Source organism: Acomys minous, assembly GCF_964271855.1.
Source record: "Acomys minous genome assembly, chromosome: 16".
NCBI lineage: Eukaryota > Metazoa > Chordata > Mammalia > Rodentia > Muridae > Acomys > Acomys minous.
The window spans coordinates 9,236,346-9,255,048 of NC_140498.1; the positions used below are offsets into that span (position 1 = coordinate 9,236,346).

At 48.7% G+C, this 18,703-nt stretch overlaps 1 long non-coding RNA gene across 1 annotated transcript; it reads right to left on the reverse strand.

Moving 5' to 3' along the window:
- Positions 1-591: 591 nt before the first annotated feature.
- LOC311585560 lies at positions 592-18,696 on the reverse strand. Its single transcript, XR_014775250.1, has 2 exons — positions 18,483-18,696; positions 592-2,469 (listed from the first exon to the last, which is right to left on the reverse strand). It is a non-coding gene; the product is annotated as an uncharacterized lncRNA (long non-coding RNA).
- Positions 18,697-18,703: the final 7 nt, after the last annotated feature.

Genomic DNA, 18,703 nt, shown 5'->3' on the forward strand with positions numbered 1-18,703 from the left:
GCTCCTATGCATGAATGCGTGGACCTCAGTAAAAACCATGTGGGAGGAATCAGAAAGTGTGGCCTGGTTGGAGAGGGTGTGGCTTTAGGATTGTGAAAGACTTGCACCGTTGCCATTCTCTCTCTCTCTCCGCTCTCTACCTGTGGATCCTGGTATCAGTGGTTCCTGCCACCACTTTGCCTCTTGGCTCTGCTATCACAGACTCTAACCCCCTGAAACCGTAAAACCAATTAAACACTTTCTGTTCTAAGTTGCCTTGGCTATGGTGTTCTGCCACAGCAATAGGAAAGTAAACAGGACAGGTCTCGTAGAATGGGAAGATGGCCAGGGACACGTCAGAAGGGCCATGTGGCATTTAACATGCTGGAGGAGGAAGGGGCTCTCTAGAGAGGTGATGTCAAAGGAAGAAGGTACCCAGTACAGGCTGTCCATTACTGCACCGCGGAAGCCAAGGGCAGGAAAATCTAGGAAGGAAGGAGCAGCAATGGCTCAGACCAGTCAACATGGAGCCTTGAAACTTTGGGTTCATAGAGTGAATTGAGCCTTTCTTGTTAAATATGTATGGAAAAAATAGAAACAAGAAAACCAAAGTATGGTCATGCTTACCTTTATTCCCAGTTTAATCCCAGTACTTGAGGCAGAGGCCAGCCTGCTATATATATTGAGTTCCAGGTCAGTGTGTGTGTGTGTGTGTGTGTGTGTGTGTGTGTCTGTGTGTGTCTGTGTGTCTGTCTGTCTGTCTGTCTCTCTCTCTCTCTCTCTCACACACACACACACACGTTGAGGGACACCACAAGGAACCAAGACAAACAGGATCTGGCCCTCAGGGAGTTGACATTCTTGGAGAAGTATAGCATAAGGGAGAAGTAAACAAACCAAGCAGACTCAACCAACTGCCAACCAAAGCTATTTGGGGGAAATTCCATCTGTCCTGAACATATGCAGGCATCTCTTTACACAGAATGTACATGGTATTAGGTGTTACAAGTAATCTAGAGGAAAGCATATGGGAGGGCGGGCATAGGTTATATGCAAATACTGTGTCATTTCCTAGAGACTACGTGAGTGTCCGAGGAAACTGGCTATGGAGTCCATCCCCTGTGACACCAAGGGACAGGTTTGCACACAGTCCCCTCGTTGATTCTGGTGCTCTAACAGACCCCAGGAACTGGCCACAGGGATAGCTCAACTGGCAGGAGCAAGGCTCTCTCCACCTCTTATCTCCTCTCTACTGGGAACGCTGGCCTCTCTCTCCCTCCTTCACAGTTAGGCCTCTTCACACAGCGCGGACAATCATCACCATCTTCCTGCTTGTGGCTCACAGCTGCCTCCAGATCATCAGCCTGAGAGCCTGGAGTGAACCTGTGCTGAGAGCTGCAATAAGCACCAGACCGCACACTGTGAAAACCTGCAAGTTCCCTCAAGGCTGTAGTCAGCAAGCAGAGCCCAGGAGAGCCCACGCCAGCAAGCAGAGTCCAGTCCGAGAGCCAGTAGGCTCAAAATGCAAGGAGAGCTGAACTGGTGTTTGCATTTAGGGGACAGAGCCAGAGAAAGGTCCGTCTCTCAACTCAAGCATGCAGAAGCCATCTTGTTCCACTCAGCTCGCTGGCGGACGGAGTTAGGGCCACCTTCACTATCTGCTTCCCAGGAGCTGAGATTCACATGTCTGCCTCATCCAAAACCACCTCCGCAGCTACTCAGCTTCCGACAGCTGGGACAGGATACCTGAGATAAATACCTTTTGCGTTTTTTGATTATAGATTTTTTAAAACTCAAGTCTGAAATATCAATAAAAATACCGATGTGTAGGGGGGTGTTTTACATCCCAAGTCCCAGCACTTGGTCCTGCATCTGTCCCGTTACTTAATTTGCAAAAAGCTAAACGGTGCAGCTGTTTGAGCTTTCAAAGCTCAACAGTATGTCAGAAGATGGTGCGCTGAGGTTTGGAAGAACGAACTGTATCCGAGGGCTGGAACAGTCCACGACCACGAGGACTAAACACATAAAAAGATGGGCGACTCCTTAGGGCGTCAAACGTCATATCCTTTAGCTCTGAAGTGGCATCCCTGTCTTTAAAGTCCCCTGCAGTGTGAACTACACCATAACAGGTAACTGCAAAGGCCAGGAGGGTCTGCAGCACTATGTCTCCTGGCAGCGACTCATACTCCTTTTCTGCCAGTCGGATATGAGAGTGATGCTGCGCAGCCGAAAAGGCAGCGTGGGCGAGGGCAAAGAGGCCGATGCACACCAGCCCCCTCCCCAGCCACGGCACCATGACTCGGAAGGAACGGGGGGCCCCAGAGCTAGCCTTCCACTCCGGGATAAATATCTCAGAAGACGGAAAAACTTGTCTTGGCTCACAGTTTCAACGCTTCCATGCTCATCCGGCCTCCTTGCTTTGGGCCTGTGGCAGCGCAGTACATCGTGGTGGGAGCACTTGGCAGAACAGGGGTGTTCAGCCTATGGCCGCTGGGAAGCAAAGAGAGAGAACGGATCAGGGACATACCCCCAGTGACTTCACTTACCCACCAGTCCCACCTCTTCTCCTCTTTATGGTTATTACAGTGTCCCACTGTGTAGCCCAGATGGACCTTACACTTGTGGCAATCCTCCTGACTCAGCTTCCTGGGTATTGAGATTACAAATATTACACCACCGCTTCCTGTGGGCCCTGTCTCTGAGATGTTCTTCCACTTCTCAAAGGTGCCACAGGCTGAAAGCGGGCCTTTAACACACAAGTCTTGGAGGAAATACTGCAGACTCCAGCTGCAGCACAGAAATGGCCGGAACGAGGTGTAGCCATATATCTGGACGTCCTGTGGCTCAATCAAGTTGACCAACTTGATGATGTAACTGCATCACACAGAGGAGGGATGGCCCCTCAGTGACAAGCTTGGAAACAACCCTAGGCTAGCCTCAGGGACAAAGATAATGGGGATGCTTTTCCTTTTTTTTTTTTTTTTTTTTTTCTGTTTTCTGTTTTGTTTCATTTTTTTGAGCAGGGTTTCTCTATATAGCCTTCTCTCTTTGTAGACCAGGCTGCCCTCGAACTCACAGAGATCTACCTGCCTCTGCTTCCTGAGGGCTGGGATTAAAGGCGTGCGCCACCACCACCCAGCTTTAGCTTGCTTTTCCTAGTCAGAGTTCTCTCTGCTGTCTAAGGCTCCTTGTGCGGAAACAGGTTAGCAGGAATCTACGTACTTATTTATAGGTTTGGGGCAACCTGTTTATTAAGCTGAGACATGCTTTTGTGACATCTGTTGACTCTAACATGAACGCTCACTCTCTCTAACATAACTGCAAGCCAGATTTGGTGGCTCATACCTCTAATCCTAGCACCTGTGATTCCTAGGACCTAAGGTGGCTCATAACTCTAGCTGCAGGGAATCCGACACCCTCTTCCAGTCTCTGAAGAAACCATACATGCATGTGATACACAGACATATATGCAGGAAAACTATAACAAAATAAACTAAAATAAAACTCCAGTTTCCAGGGGCTATGATACCTTCACAGGGGATATGATCCCCTCCACATGTACCAGACACACCTGTGGTGCACGGGTGTAGGCAAAACACCCATATGCATAAAATAAACAATAAATCAAACAAGCTCATTTTGTTGTTGTTTTCAAGACAGAGTTTCTCTGTGTAATCTTGGCTGTCCTGGAACTCACTCTATAGACTAGGCAGGCCTTGAACTCAGAGATCTGCCTCCCAAGTGCTAGGATTAAAGGTGTGTGCCACCGCCACTACCTCGCTTGATTTTAAGCCAGATTCAGTAGTACACATCTGTAGTCCCAGCGCTCTTGCCGCAAGATGGAAGGCAGACACAAGAGAGGGCCAGCTCGCCTAGAATACACAGAAGGATGAAAGAAATGAGGACCCTCCCCCACCTCAGGAGAGGAAAATCAACAAGAGCTGTGCTCTGACCTCCATATGCATGCTATACACATGTAGCCAGGACACACATGCACACACATACACATACACACATCACACACACATGCATACACATACACACATCACATACACACACATGCACATCACACACACATGCACACACATACACATATCACATACACACATGTGCACATCACACACACATGCACACACACATCACATACACACACGTGCACACACACACACACATACACACACACCAAGTAATAACAAAATATAAAAATTTTTAAATCCCACCTATACTTCCAGTGGATGGGTAGCCGCCCCATACAGTGACTCAGGGGTCCAGGCTGCAACTGTGGCTCTCCCAAGACCCTACTTATCATCTCCATCTTGCCAAGAGAAAGGGCAAGAGGGGAGTGGCAGGCTTCGTTCTAGGTTATGTACCATTGGTGAGAACTAGCCACACGGTCACGCCGCGAAGGAGGCTGCGGTACATACTGGTCGCGCCCTGCACTGTAACTCTGAATGTTCATAATGGCAGAAGGTCACTTGAGTGGATGGCAGAGAACTGGACGGCAGGCACTCGGGTGTTTGGACTCTGGTTCTGTGTCAGACTCTTTTCCTTTAGGTTTATTTATTTGTTTGTTTTACCTGTATATATGAATATATATGTATGTGAGCCTAATGCACACCCGGTGCCCATGGAAGGCAGAAGATGGTGTCGGATATCCAAGAGTGAAGGATGGCTTTGAGCCACCATGTGCGTTCTGGGAACTGAACCTGGGTCCTTTGAAAGAGCAACAAGTGCATTTAACTGTGTAGCCAACTCTTCAGCCCCCACATCAAGCCACCACGGACATGTTAGACTGCATAACTCCTCTGTAGAGAGAGAACAGTGTGCAGTGTGTGGTAGGGTGTTTAACAACACCTCTGGCTTCTGTCCTCTGACACCTGTAGTACCACAGCCCCAGACATGACATTTAGACAATGGCCCTCCAGCTGGCTGTGGTGGCACACGTCTTTAATTCTAGAACTTGTGAGGCAGAGGCAGGTAAATTTCTGTGAGTTCGTGGCCAGTCTGGTCTACATAGTGAATTCTAGGACATCAGGTGCTGTCTCAATAAAGGAAGAGGAGGAGGAGGAGGAAGAAGAAAAAAAAGCAAGTTTATCCATACATTATAACAATGCACGTAAATAAATAAATGTAACAAATGCTCCTCTCTAAGCATTATCTCTAAGCATTAGACAGTATAAGCGCGGTTACAGAAGGTCGTGAGCCACACATGGGTTCTGGGACTCCTCAGGCACACCAACAGCTGAGCCATCTCCCCAGGCCCACAACAGGTGCTTTACGACCCCATGGGTACAGTTTTCTACGAACAGGCCTGAAAACTCCAGCTTTTCCACTTCTTCACTTGCTATTTAGTTTGGAAATAGTTTGGAAACCTTGAGCACAAAATTCAACACCCTCCCCCCAACTAAGAACAATTGTTCTAGATAAGAAACCGTCAGCCTATCTGTCAGCTAGATATGGAATGTAATGAAATAGCGTGTTTGGTTTCTTTATCGTCTGCAGAGCTCCGGGGATCACTGTTTGGTCTTGCTCACACAGAGTTACTGACACAATAGCGAGGTGCTGACCTGAAGATCCAGAGCGAACTGCATGATGCATCCTCAAGCTCTCGGCTGTGCTATTCCCAGGGTTCGAGAATAATCTCTTGAGATGCCACACTGCTTGGCAAAGCCAGAGCAACTCGCAAAGAAACACTCTGCCTCCTCTGCAGTTTAGCGTGCCCATGTAACACCTGGAAGTGATCTGAAGTGGGGTGTGCCACTCCTTGCTAAGGCTTCTAAGATTTTTCTTTCCCCCATGACTGGAACTAAGACTTTTTTCTTGGCTTATTTTGTTTTGTTTTACCATGCTAGCTTGTCTGTAAAATATAGACTTTCTAGCCGGGCGTGGTAGCACTCGGGAGGCAGAGGCAAGCGGATCGCTGCAAGTTCGAGGCCAGCCTGGTCTACAAAGTGAGTCCAGGACAGCCAAAGCTACCACAAAGAAACCCTGTCTTGAAAAACAAAAACAAACAAACAAGCAAAAAAAGAGAATAGACTTTCTGAATTAGTTGTACAGATTCTCTGAAATTTCTGTGTGGAAACAAATTTTTTGATAATTTGCCTAATGAAAGACAATAATTTTCAGTACCCAGGTAATTCTTGGTCTTCCTGAGGATGATGAAATATACTCTTAGGATGGATATTAATTCCAGGAAATGGACTAGCTGGTGAGGAGTGACAGGAAGTAGTCCCAGCCAGCTGAGCCTTGAGAGGCCAATAGTTTGCTTTATCGCCCAGACACCTAACAGTAGGGTGTTGCTTTGCTACACAGCTTTCCTGGCTGCAGCTGATAGGGCAATCCTTCACACTCCCACGGAAAGCTTTGAGACAGTGTCAGAATCCCAGCGAACTCCAGGTTTGCAGACGGCTACCAATAGGAAGTACTGGTTTCTATACTCATAAAAACATACAAGGCTTGGGCTGGAGAGATGGCTCAGTGGTTAAGAGCACTGCCTGCTCTTCCAAAGGACTGGGGTTCGACTCCCAGCACCCATATGGCAGCTCGCAGCTGTCTGTAACTCCAAGATCTGACACCCTCACACCAACACACATAAATTAAAATTTAAATAAAATATTTTTTAAAAACATACAAGGCTCTAGCAACTAAAAATGGTTATTGGAATATAACTTGATTGCGATAAAGTGCAAGGTGTGATTGATAAAGATTCGCTTGAAACAAAACTGAAAAAAAAAAAGAGAGAGGATCTAGCTGCTGGAGTTTCTGTGAGACAAGGATTCACCTGTGGATTCTGAAGTGTCCCTTCTGAGCGGAGCAATTTGGATCTGCGTAAGTGAATTTTTAAAATACTTTTGTCTTTACTTATGTGTATAGATGTGTCTGTGTGTAGGTTTGTGTACTTGGGCACGGGGCCTGCAGTGGCCAGAAGAAGGCATCCAATCCCTGGGAACTGGAGTTACAGATGGTTGTGAGCCACTGTGTGGGTCCTGGGAACTGAACTGGGGGGCGTCTGCAAAAGCATCAAATGCCGTAACCCCTGAGCGTCTCTCCAGGCCCACAACAGGTGCTTTACACCGCCGCCGGTGTTAGCCCACCAGCCTTTATTCCCCTCTTCTGCTTGCCATTTATCTTAGAGACAATAAACAAATATAATAACGGACGGTGTACTGTGAATAAAAGTAACTCTACCCGATTCCCGCTCAGAAACTTCCCGTAGACGCCTTGCCAGGCACCGTGGCCTCTGCTGGCTGGCCCAGGCTTCCGCAATCACTCCAAGAGTCAAGTGTAGAGATGGGGTGCACGCACCGGGAAGCGTTGGGACCACACTCTGATGAAATTTCTCCCTCCCCAGGCAGCAAAATCTAGTGAGAATGTTTTATGTTTTATGTGAGAATGTTTTATGTTTTCATGTTACATATAAGCTTTCCATATAGGCTCCCAGGCCTATATGGCCTAACCCTAACCCTGAGAAGAACTCGTCTCATGTCACTAATAGACGTTTGTCACTCTGAGCATTTTATACAACTTGCCTGCGTACGCTGCACAGATAGGCCCTCTCAGTCCATGAATCTCACTGGGAGGTCCCATGCCTGACCCAGGACCTGAAGACTGGTCATCATTCAGCGCTCAGTGTACAAAAAGAGAAAAAAAAATTTTTTTTAATTATCTCACGAGCAGATGCTGCCACGTGACTGCTTTCTTTTAGGCGGCGGTAAAGCACAGCATAACGCAGGGTTTATGGGCCCCACCACTCTTCAGCATTTGCAGTCGTTTCCCACTGTTCTGCATCCTCTACTGCTATAGGTCTCTGGGGCTCCTTCCTTCTTTGCAAAGCAGACACTGTGTCCCCATGAAACAATTCCACACTCCCCTCACCCCGCTCGACTCTATGAATGTGACCACCCTGTGGCACGCCTGTAAGCAGAGCCAAGCAGTGCCTGTTACTCTGTGGTGGTGTATTCCACACAGCGCTGTTCACCCATGTTGCACCATGTATGTGTTAGAGTGTCCTCTTCTGTGGCTGAGTGATGACCCCTCCCGCGTGACTACATGACATTCTTAGGTAGCTGCTTGTCAGTAGATCTAGGTTAGGCTACCTTATGGCTGTTGTAAGTAAGTTGTGAGGCTTCCGTTGCTGCCGTTGTTTGCAGGCAGGGTCCCACTATGTAGCTCTGGCTGTCCCGGAACTCACTCTATTAGACCAGGCTGGCCTCTGCCTCCTGAGGGCTGAGATTAAAGGTGCATGCCACTATGCCTGCAAATTCTGCTGTTTTAACCTATGAAGACTGTGGTACTTTGTTACAGCTGTGACCAAAAACTAACAAAACAACCCAACAGAGATACAGGCAAGAGATAGAGACCCCTACCGGAAAGGAGAGGAGCAGCTGTGTGTAGAAGTAGTTGACTTCTCCGGTGTCCGAGTCAGCTCCTGCCTTCAGAATAAGCCCTCAGGGCGGGTGCTTAAAGAACAGGATTGATCCCCACAGTGCTCAAGGATGAAAGCTAAAGGTACCAGGTGGAGTTCTTGTAAGGACTCTCTCCAGCTTCTAGCAGCTTCCTCCTTGCTGTGTTTGAAATGGCCTTCCCTATGGTCTCAAGAACTCAACCCTCTAGACTTTATCTAACGCTAATTACTTTCCAAAAGCCAGTCTCTAAATAGCTCCACAGTGGGGCTAAAGCTTCATCGTATGACTGCTCAGCGGATGCAGTGCAGTTGACAGCATTCCACTCCAGGTCCACAGAATTTTCCCTCCCTCCCTCCTTCCCTTCCTCCCTCCCTCCCTCCTTCCCTCTCTTCCATCTTCCTCCCTGTAAATAAGTGTATAAAGGCTGGAGAGATGACTCAGCAGTTAAGAGCACAGACTGCTCTTCCAGAGGACCCAGGTTTGACTCCCAGCACTCACATGGCAGCTCAAAAGAGTCCGTAACTCCAGTTTTAGGGGATCCTAGGCTGCTGACCTCTGAGGCGCCTGCACTCATGTGCACATACCCACTTGGAGGCGCGCACACCTACATACAATTTAAAAATTAAAAATAAATCCTTTCTTTAAAAAGAAATAACATTCAGAGCAGTGCTCTTCACAACAGCAAAAACCCAGAAATGAATCAAGTGGCCATCAGCGATGTGGGTGAGGGGGCGGGGGAGCACGGGAAGGGACAGGGAGACACCACACGAGCCCTGATCGATCTATCTTTGGTGACACACTGCAATACTGAGTTCTATCGACTCATTAGTATATGGGGGAAAAAAGTTGGTTCCACAAAAAATTCATACAGCAAGATGAATTCTTACAAATCTAAAAATAACCCAAAGTAAGAACAGATACCCGTTAGAAACATATGCAGAACACAAGTGCCTAAGAGACGCAGAGGCCACTGGGCCTGGAGGCACAGGCCCCCAATCCCAGAGATTCAAGGCCTGCCTGAGCCACAGAGGGGGTCAAGGGCAGTCTGAGCAACTTAGCAAAAAACACTATCTCAAAATAAAAGTCTAAACAGGAGCCTGGGGATATAACTCGGTGACAGAGCATCTTCCCAGAAAGCACTGGGCCCTAGGTTTGACACAGCCCAACACAAACAACAACCAAAATAGAAATGAGAAACGGGACGAAGGCAGGGTAACGGGAGAACAGACTACTTTCGAGCTGTGAATGGTTGAACTTTCCCATTTAAGTACATTTAAAATAACATAAAAGGGAAAGCAAATACGGGATTTAGGACGTGGACTACCAGGCAGTGGGAGGCAGGATCTTAGGGTGGAGGAAAGAGACCCCTACAATTCCACGTTAGTTCCTGCCAAGTATTAGTCAGCTTCCTGGTGCTATAACAAAATGCCTGGCGATCAACTTACAAAGATGAAAGGCTTTTTTGGGGCTCACAGTTTTGGAGGTTGAGGCTCCAGCCATGGTCCACGGCTCCACTGCACTATACATTTTTTTTTCTACATTTATTTTATGCGTATGGGTGTTTCGCCTGCATGTATATGTCTGTGCACTCTTTGCATGCCTAGTGTCCTCGGAAGCTGGGGAAGGTATCCGAGCCCTGGGGACTGGAGATGGACTGTTATGGGCTGCCACGTGGCCGCTAAGAATCGAACTGGGGTTCTCTATAAGAGCAGGACAGTGCTCTACGTCACTGAGGCACCGCCCCAGTCCCTCCACTGCTTTTGAGTCTGTGACAAGGCAGCAGCACATCACGGCAGGAGCAGAGGAAGCCACTTTACGGCAGGTGGGAACCGAGAGCATAGGCACGGGGTGACTCCTTCAAGGGCATGCCCACAGTGGCCTAATGCTTCCTGGCAGGCCTCACCTCTTACAAGTTCCACTACCTCCTAAGCGGGCTAAGCCATCAGGCTTTGCACAAGATATTCCAGCTCCAAATTATACCATCCCAGATCTACTGCGGCTTGGTTTTGTTTTGGGTGGTGAGTTTGTGAGCTCCTATTATAGAGCAAACTAAATAACTAGATTAAAGCAGGCCATTCGTGGAGCAATGAAAAACCAATTAGAAATGCAGAAAGGAAAACACGAAGCCATTGTCCACGGCTCATGGCAGCTCCAGGTGGGCGGACCAAGGAAGCCTGCCTCTGCTGCTGTGAGGAGACAGCACAGACTAGAGCTTTGGTCCCCAGCTCTGCTGTCCTCCCTGGCTCACCCTCCCATGGAAGGCTGTTTCTCGCAACAGCATCTCTGACCATCTGACTGTATACCGACCAGCAGAGGACTGCAGTGCGGTGTTCTTGGTGTTCCCAGGCTTCTCCTATGCCGCTAATTAAGAGAGACGTCGGGTGCACAGGGCCTCACACAAGTGGCTGGTTTATACTGCCCACACTTGGGGCTAACGGACAGGCGTTTACATTGGTCCCTGGTACCTAGCTGCCTGTTAGAGACTGTGGTGACTAATATTGACTGTCAGCCTGCTGCATCAACACTCATGAAGCAGACAGCCTGTGGGCGTGTCTCTGAGAAGTTTCCTGATTGGGCTGGAGGATCTATCCTAAATGTGAGCTGCACCATGTCATGGGCCTAGGATCTAGATTGAATAAAAGGAAGAACATTTTTTTAAAATTTTGCCAGATGGTGGTGACGCATGCCTTTAATCCCAGCACTTTGGGAGGCAGAGGCAGGCAGATCTCTGAGTTCAAAGGCCAGCCTGGTCTACAGAGGAAGTTCCATGACAGCCAGGGCTACCCAGAGAAACCCTGTCTCAAAAAAGTCAAAAAGAAAAAAAAAATTTTTTTTAAAAGATGGGGTCTCTCTATTGTGCAGCTCTGGCTGGCCTGGAATTCAGAGATTCACCTGTCTCTGCCTCCCGAGCGCTGGGATTAAAGGCACACTGTCCTGCCTGGCCAAAAACATAAGAAAAAAATTAAAAATATGAAGAACTCAAATGAAGGGCCAACATCTATCTGTCCTCTGCTTCCTGACTGCAGATGCACGAGACCAGCCACCCCATGAGAGGCTACACTCTTGGACTGTGAGCCAAATACTCTCTCTTCCTTCACGGAAGTGCCTGCGTCAGGTGTCTAGTCACAGCAAGGAGGAAATTAACGGACACAAGGACCCTAAAGCATTTTAGAAGTGCCACATTGAGAAATAACTGGGCTACTGAGGACACCCTAGATAGGCAACAACTGAGCTACCACGGAACCCTAGGAAAGACAGCAAGTCTTCCTTTAAAGAGAAAGTAAACCTGTCAAGAAAAAAAAAAAAAAAGGTCTTCAAAACAGAAAAAAAAAAACCTCACTCAAGATCATGTCCCCAAATCAGGGAACACTACATGTGATTTTCAGTGCAGAGAAGAGATGGGGCCCAACCATCCTATACACAGACAGGGGACCTTACAGCCACAGGCAAGGGCAAGGTCAGCGGATGGAAAATTACCACGAGGAAATAGGAAAAGTAAGAGGGAGTCTGGCTAAACTGACCTGACAGGATTCTTACAGAAGACAAGCCAGCGTGAACAAGCACCACCTTGGTGCCCAGTAAAAAAGCCTGCTCGTGGGAGCAAGCAGATAATGAACACAGAGGGTTCTAGCTGAATGACCGTGGCAGAGTTCTTTGCTGAAACTGGTTCTTACAAGGAAATACACAGACGGGCCTAGGAGAGAGTTCAAACTATAAAGATTGACTAAACTTTGACCAAGCAGAAGATCGTTGTCAAGGAAGAAACAGAAAAGCCCTTTTGTTGTATGGAGGGCTGAGGGAGGCGGAGGCACTGATGGCCACTAAAGGTCAGTACTAAATTCCTCTCAGTCCACAGAAGATCATGAGACTGAGGAGAAAAAAACTCCCACTGGCTTTCTCCCACACCCTAGCTCCTGTAGCTCTAGTGTGGTCCCAGCAGCTATGACCCTCCCAATGTCACTTACGCACCACTGTGACCACACACCACCAGGAACAACTGAACGGGAGGGGGCAGCTTTTTTGGTTCATAGTTCCAGAGGGTCCCAGTGCCTCACGGAAGGCAGGGCTGAGCAGGGCAGTCCATGGTAGCAAGACCACACAGAGGAAGCTGGACGTGGCTAATCCTCATTATCAGCGGGACTGGATTCAGAATCACCAAGGAAACGTTTTTCCCGGGGTAGTGCCATCTCACGGGCTGGAGTCCTAGACTGAACAAAGAGGAAGAAATAGGGGCTGGAGAGACAGCTCAGCGGTTAAGAGCACTGACTGCTATTCCAGAGGACCTGGGTTCAATTCCCTGCACCCACATGACAGCTCACAACTGTCTGTAACTCCAGTTCCAGAGGCTCCAACTCTCTCCCAAATGCAGACAAAATACCAATGTACATAAAATAGAGATAAATTTTAAAACATTTTTTAAAGGAAGAAATAAAGAAGTGGGCTATGCACCAACATTCTTGGTTTTTTGTTTGTTCATTTTTGTTTTTTTGATTTTTCAAGACAGAGTTTCTCTGTGTAGCCTTGACTGTCCTATGCTGACTTTTAAAAAACTTTTAAAAAAGGATTTATTTATTCTTTATAGATACAGTGCTCTATCTGCATGTGCACCTGCATGCCTGAAGAGGGCATCAGATCACATTATAGATGGCTGTGAGCCATCGTGTGGTTGCTGGGAATTGAACCCAAGGCCTCTGGAAGAGCAGTCGGTGCTCTTAACCTCTGAGCCATCTCTCCAACCCCTGGACTCGCTTTGTAGACCAGGCTGGCCTCGAACTCACAGCGATCCGCCTGCCTCTGCCTGCCAGAGTGCTGGGATGAGAGGCGTGCGCCACTGCGCCCGACTGGTACCAGGACTCTTGCCTCTGCTACCTGAATGCAGACACAATGCGATCAGCTGCCACACCCTCCAATCACCACGCCCCTCGGCCTCACACTGTGAACTGCAATAAACCCTCTTCCCTCGAGTTGCCTTCGTCAGGTGTTTTGTCACGGCAACGTGACACTAATACACAGCTGTTCAAAACACGGAGGACTAGGGAGCAGAGAGTTTCGTTCAACAATTTCTCGAGCTCTCCCAGGGTTTTGGGCACTGACGTGCAACAGCCTTCGCTAATGACAGCCCTATTACTATAGTGTCCTGTATAGGCAAAGGGACTTGAGGATACGCAAGATGGACACCCAAGTGGAGTAGGTGGAGGCAAAGAAATCCTAGAAGCCACCCCAAAGAAAGTGAAGCCTAAAAGCTAAGGAGGGGGTTAGCCCACGAAGGGATGAAGGATGTTTGAGGAAGGACACTATGAGAAAGTGGAAGCGCCAGAGATGCCATTGTCCCCTATATAGTCACCTAAAGGTGGCACGGGGACCTCACATGAAAAGAGGGATGGCTGAGTCTCTGTTACGGAGGAAAGGACAGAGGCATCTTGGGAGTCACAATATTATATGACAAAAGTAAACAAAAAAAAGGGCACAACGGCTCTTCAGGGTTATCAAGGTCACATTTAGTGCCTTACAGCGAAGGTGACAGAAAACCCTGGAGAAAGGAGAGTGCTGTCATTTGAATCTTAAATGTCTCCCAAAGGTCCATTCGTTAAGCTTGGCCTCTAGTGTGGCACCACTGGAAGGCAGTGGAAATGTTAAGAGGCTGGTGCTAGTGGGAAGCCCTAAGGTCACTGAGGTCACAGCCCCTTGACTGGAACTGTGGGACACTGACCACTTCCTCTCTCACTTCTGAGACACAAAGTGAACAGTTCTGCCCTTCCATGCACCACCCCCACCACCACCCCCCCCACCGTTGCTACCCCGCACCAAAACAGTGACCTAAAAGCTCCGCGTCCTCCTGATCACAGACTGAAAACCTCTAAAGCTGGCGATCTGCTGGATGTGTCACCTCACACCTATAATCCCAGCATATGCGAGGCTAAAGCCGAAGCCGGGCAAGTCCAGGCTGAGCTACACAGCGAGACGCCGTATGGAAGGAAGAAAATACTGCATCTTAAAATAAAAACAGGTGCTACAGAGATGGCTCAGCAGTTGAGAGTGCATACTGCTATTTACCAAGGGTGTAAGTTTCCTTCCCAGCCCCCACCTTGGAGGCTCATACACCTTAAACTCCTGCTCCCGGGAATCCAGTGCCCTCTTCTGGCCTCCGAGAGTGCCTGCATTTAGATACACACACACACATGCACGCATGCACATAATTAAAAATAAAATAAATCTTTTTTAACAAAACAAAAATAGCCGGGCAGTGGTGGCACAAACCTTTAATCCCAGCACTCGGGAGGCAGAGGCAGGTGGATCCCTGTGAGTTTGAGGCCAGCCTGGTCTATAGTGTGAGCCCAGGACAAGCAAGTCTACCCAGAGAAACCCTGTCTCGAAAAAACAAAATAAATAAATAAATCATGAGCCAAAATAAACCTTTTTTTTTTTCCTTTATAAGTTGATTCTCTCAGATACTTGCTATAGTCAAGAAAAGCCACTAACTAAGATAGAAAGAGAGAAAGATGTGAATAGAGTCAAAAGGACAGAACCTCAACCAAGGCAGTAGCTATCAGACAGGAACACGTTTTAAAAGGAAGACCAATGGTATGAAGAGCCCGACATGCTCTCATAGCTTGTGACTGGGACGGCCCTGCCTCCTTTTTTACCTGCGCCTCTCCTCAGTCTTGTGCTTCTAACAAGCACCCTCGAAGGGTGACAATTTACTGCTTCCTTTAGAAGCCGTAGATCGCACCCCCCGGCCCCCCCCCCACCCCCAAGCTCCATGCTTCTCGGCTATGACACAAACCATCCGCATGTGGCGCATCCATCTGGGTCTACCACACTGCTCCTGCAGGGCTTGGAGGCAAGGAGGACTTATACAAATGTGCTGCTGCTCCTGCTCCTTGCTCCGCCACAGCGGTAAAGTCCTAGGTCTCTAACCCCAAAGGCTTGTGTCTGCTGCCAATAACCATGAACCAATGGCAAGTTCAGTTATTAACTCGTGAACTAGAAGGAGCCGGAGCCATCGGTGTGTGCGCATGCGGTGTGAGGCCCATGAGCATGACCGGCAAAGCCTATACTTGGGCAAACAAGTAAAAGACAGAGGTAAGAAAGAAGGCTCCAAAGGACTCAAGGAGTTCCTCAGAGCAGTTCCTTTTTCAAACCGTCTTCCTCTGTAGCCCAGGCTGTCCTGGGATCCATCCACTATGTAGCCTCAAACCTGCTATCCTCCTGCCTCAATCTCCCAAGTGCTGGAATTACAGGGGTGCACCATTCGTGCCAGACTGGAAAGTAGCTTCAGCCGAAACCAAGCAGGCAACAGGAGCAAACGCCGCTGTGCCTATGTGCGACGAAGACTAAAAGTAGCGACTGATTTAGCAACTAGGTCACTGGCAAGACACATTGCAATGATGTGGTGTGGCCGGAAGCCAAACTGTAGTGGAAGAAGAATGAATGGAGGAAAAGAAGTTGTAACAATGAACATGAGGCCTTTCTTACAAGCTCTGCTGGAGCGGGGTGTGGTAGCACACACCTCTAATGCCAACACTCAGGAAGCAGAGGTGGGGGGATCCCCGATTTGAGGGGCCAGCCTAGTCCACAAAGTGAGTTCCAGGACACCCAGGGAGGGCTACACAGAGAAACCCTGTCTTGAAAACAAAACAACACAAAACAAAACAAAAGCTTGGCGAAAATGGAAGGAGGGAGGTGCGGCACTGCTGGCACGAACAGGTGAGGACAAACTCAACTGGTGTCTTAATAAATGGAGGGGATTGAAATGTCGTTACTGAGAACAAGGGCAGAAAAAGAAAAATTGGACAAAACAAAACAAAAAACAGGAGGATGGATTCGAAGGAAGAATAACCTCGGATCCCAGGTAAAACTGCATCTGCCCCAGTCGTACATCCTCGAATGGGTCAACCTGCTGGCTCAGGCCTTGGGGTCCCACCCTATCAGCAGGTGTCCTGCAAGGCTACTTTCCTGAGTGGTCACTCAGGCCGGAGAGGAGACTCCCTCTCTGCATTTCCCAAACCAGATTTCTCAAGACACCAGTAAGCATGCTCTGCACACAAAAGCCACCTACTTCTGAGTGCCGTGCTTACACTGTGACGCCAGAGTATCCTCACAGAGCATCTGACAGTGGGCTGCAGAAAAAGAATTCGGGGAGACCCAGGGCCTCGCCCTCAAGGCAACTCAGGGTTGACAGAGAAGACACACTGGGGAAGAAGGAAAAGAAATCTCACTTCTGCAGCACCTCCACCTGCAGCTCATCTGCTGATAAGACTGTCTGCTTGGCCAAGCCTGTCAGGCCCATCGGTACGCGGCAGACCTTCGAGCATCCAGGCCCAGGGAAACCGTTTCCTCTCAAGTCTGTTTAGGAAGAACTCCGGGGTAGCTGATCACCTGCAGTGTTTGGTGAGGTTTTCATCCTCTAACGGCCTGCAGAGATGTTGACTCATTCTGTCTGCAGCAATTCTGTCAGGCCAGCTTAGAATCCCCTTGTACAGGGTGCTTCCACTTAGTCACTTCCTATCCATCAACGCCTACCCGGCCACTACACCATCAACTCAGGGCCTTGTTAGCGCTCTCTCCCCTGGTGCGCGGAAACTCTGCTAAGGGTGGTCCTGAGTAACAAGTGTCATTATGTAACTTTTTCAGTCTCCTGGGCTGAGAGATGGCTCAATTGGTAAGGTGCTTGCCTTGCAAGCAAGACCTGAGTTTGGAATCCATAACTCCTTTTTAAAAAAAAAAAAAAATTAAACTGGTCTACAAAGAGAGTTCCTGGATTAGCCAGGGTGGTTATACAGAGAAATCCTGGCTCAAGAAAAAAGAAAGGAAACAGCCACAGTCCTTTAATCCCAGCACTCTGGAAGCAGAGTTGGGTAGTCAGTTCAAGGCCAGCCTAGTCTACACAGAAAGTTCCAGGTGAACTATCTCTTAAAAAAGAGTCAAGTGTGGTAGCATTCACCTAAGAAGCCTAGGCTAGGCCTGGAGTTCACTGGCTAGCCAAACTAGCCTGCTTGGGAAGTTCCAGACTAAGAGAAACCTTGTTTTAAAATAAAGAAAAAAGAAAAACCAACCCAGTACACACACACACACACACACACACACACACACACACACACACACACACACACACACACACACACACACACCAGAGAGAGAGAGAGACAGAGATGGAGAGGGAAAGAGACTCACCTTCCTGCTCTTGACATGTTACTATCCTTCCTACACACACACACACACACAATTGTTGACTTGACATAATGTAACTACCCTAACCTTCTAGAAGGAGCCAGGGATTTGGAAGCCTAAGGCTTTCCTGATAAAGCTCAGCAGATGATAGGTGCCAGCCCTCTTGCTTAAGGCAGCCCTGGGGAATTGAAGAAGAATAAATAAATAAATACGAGGGGCTGGAAAGATGGCTCAGCGGTTAAGAGCACTGACTGCTCTTCCAGAGGACCCAGGTTCAAATCCCAGCACCCATATGACAGCTCACACCTATCTGTAACTCTATGATCTGACACTCTCACGCAGACATACATGCAGGCAAAGCACCAATCCACATAAAACAAAAATAAATAAGAAACATTTTTTTTAAATACGAGAACAAAACTGCTGCCCCTTCTACAGGTAAGAACAGGTGCTTTACCAAGGCATTGTGGGTTCCCAGAGCCGTTGGCAAAAGAAACCTGTTAAGAAAGCAACAGGAACGCACAACCAGAAGCCACGTTTCTGCTTTGTAGTAGCATATGACCTACAGGAATCCTCTCAGCAGTGTCGGAGAACAAGAATGCAGAGTTCACAAAAAGTATCCGGGTCTGAGTCCGAGCACCAACCCCCATCACTGACCCGCACCCTGAAAGCCACCGGGACTCCCAGGAACGAGCATCAGAACAATTCAAGATGCTAGCTAAATGCACATTTTCAGACCCGGAGAAGAGGCTCATTTCAGTGGGCTTTCAACCAGCACCCTCGGGCAACCTGGGGTACTGATTCTCTGCGGAGCCCACTCGGAGAAACCAGACTCCGGGGCGAACAGGGCCTCCAAGTTCCAAAGTTTCCCCATCTCGCTAGGCGCACGGACTCTCCTCCCACCATCACCACCACCCCGGGCCTCACCCACAGGCGCGGTCGTGAAAAGCCTCGGGGAACTCAGTGATGGGCTCGCCGACCTTTGTGAGGGCGCCGCGGGACCCAAAAGGCGCAGTACGGTGGCCGGCAGAGGGCGCTGCACGAGGGACAATACCGGGCGGGGGCGCTGGGCACCCCTAGCCCAGAGTGGCGCGGCGGGAAGGAGCGGGAGCCGGGGAGGGAGGGAGGGAGAGAGACACGCGGCGGCG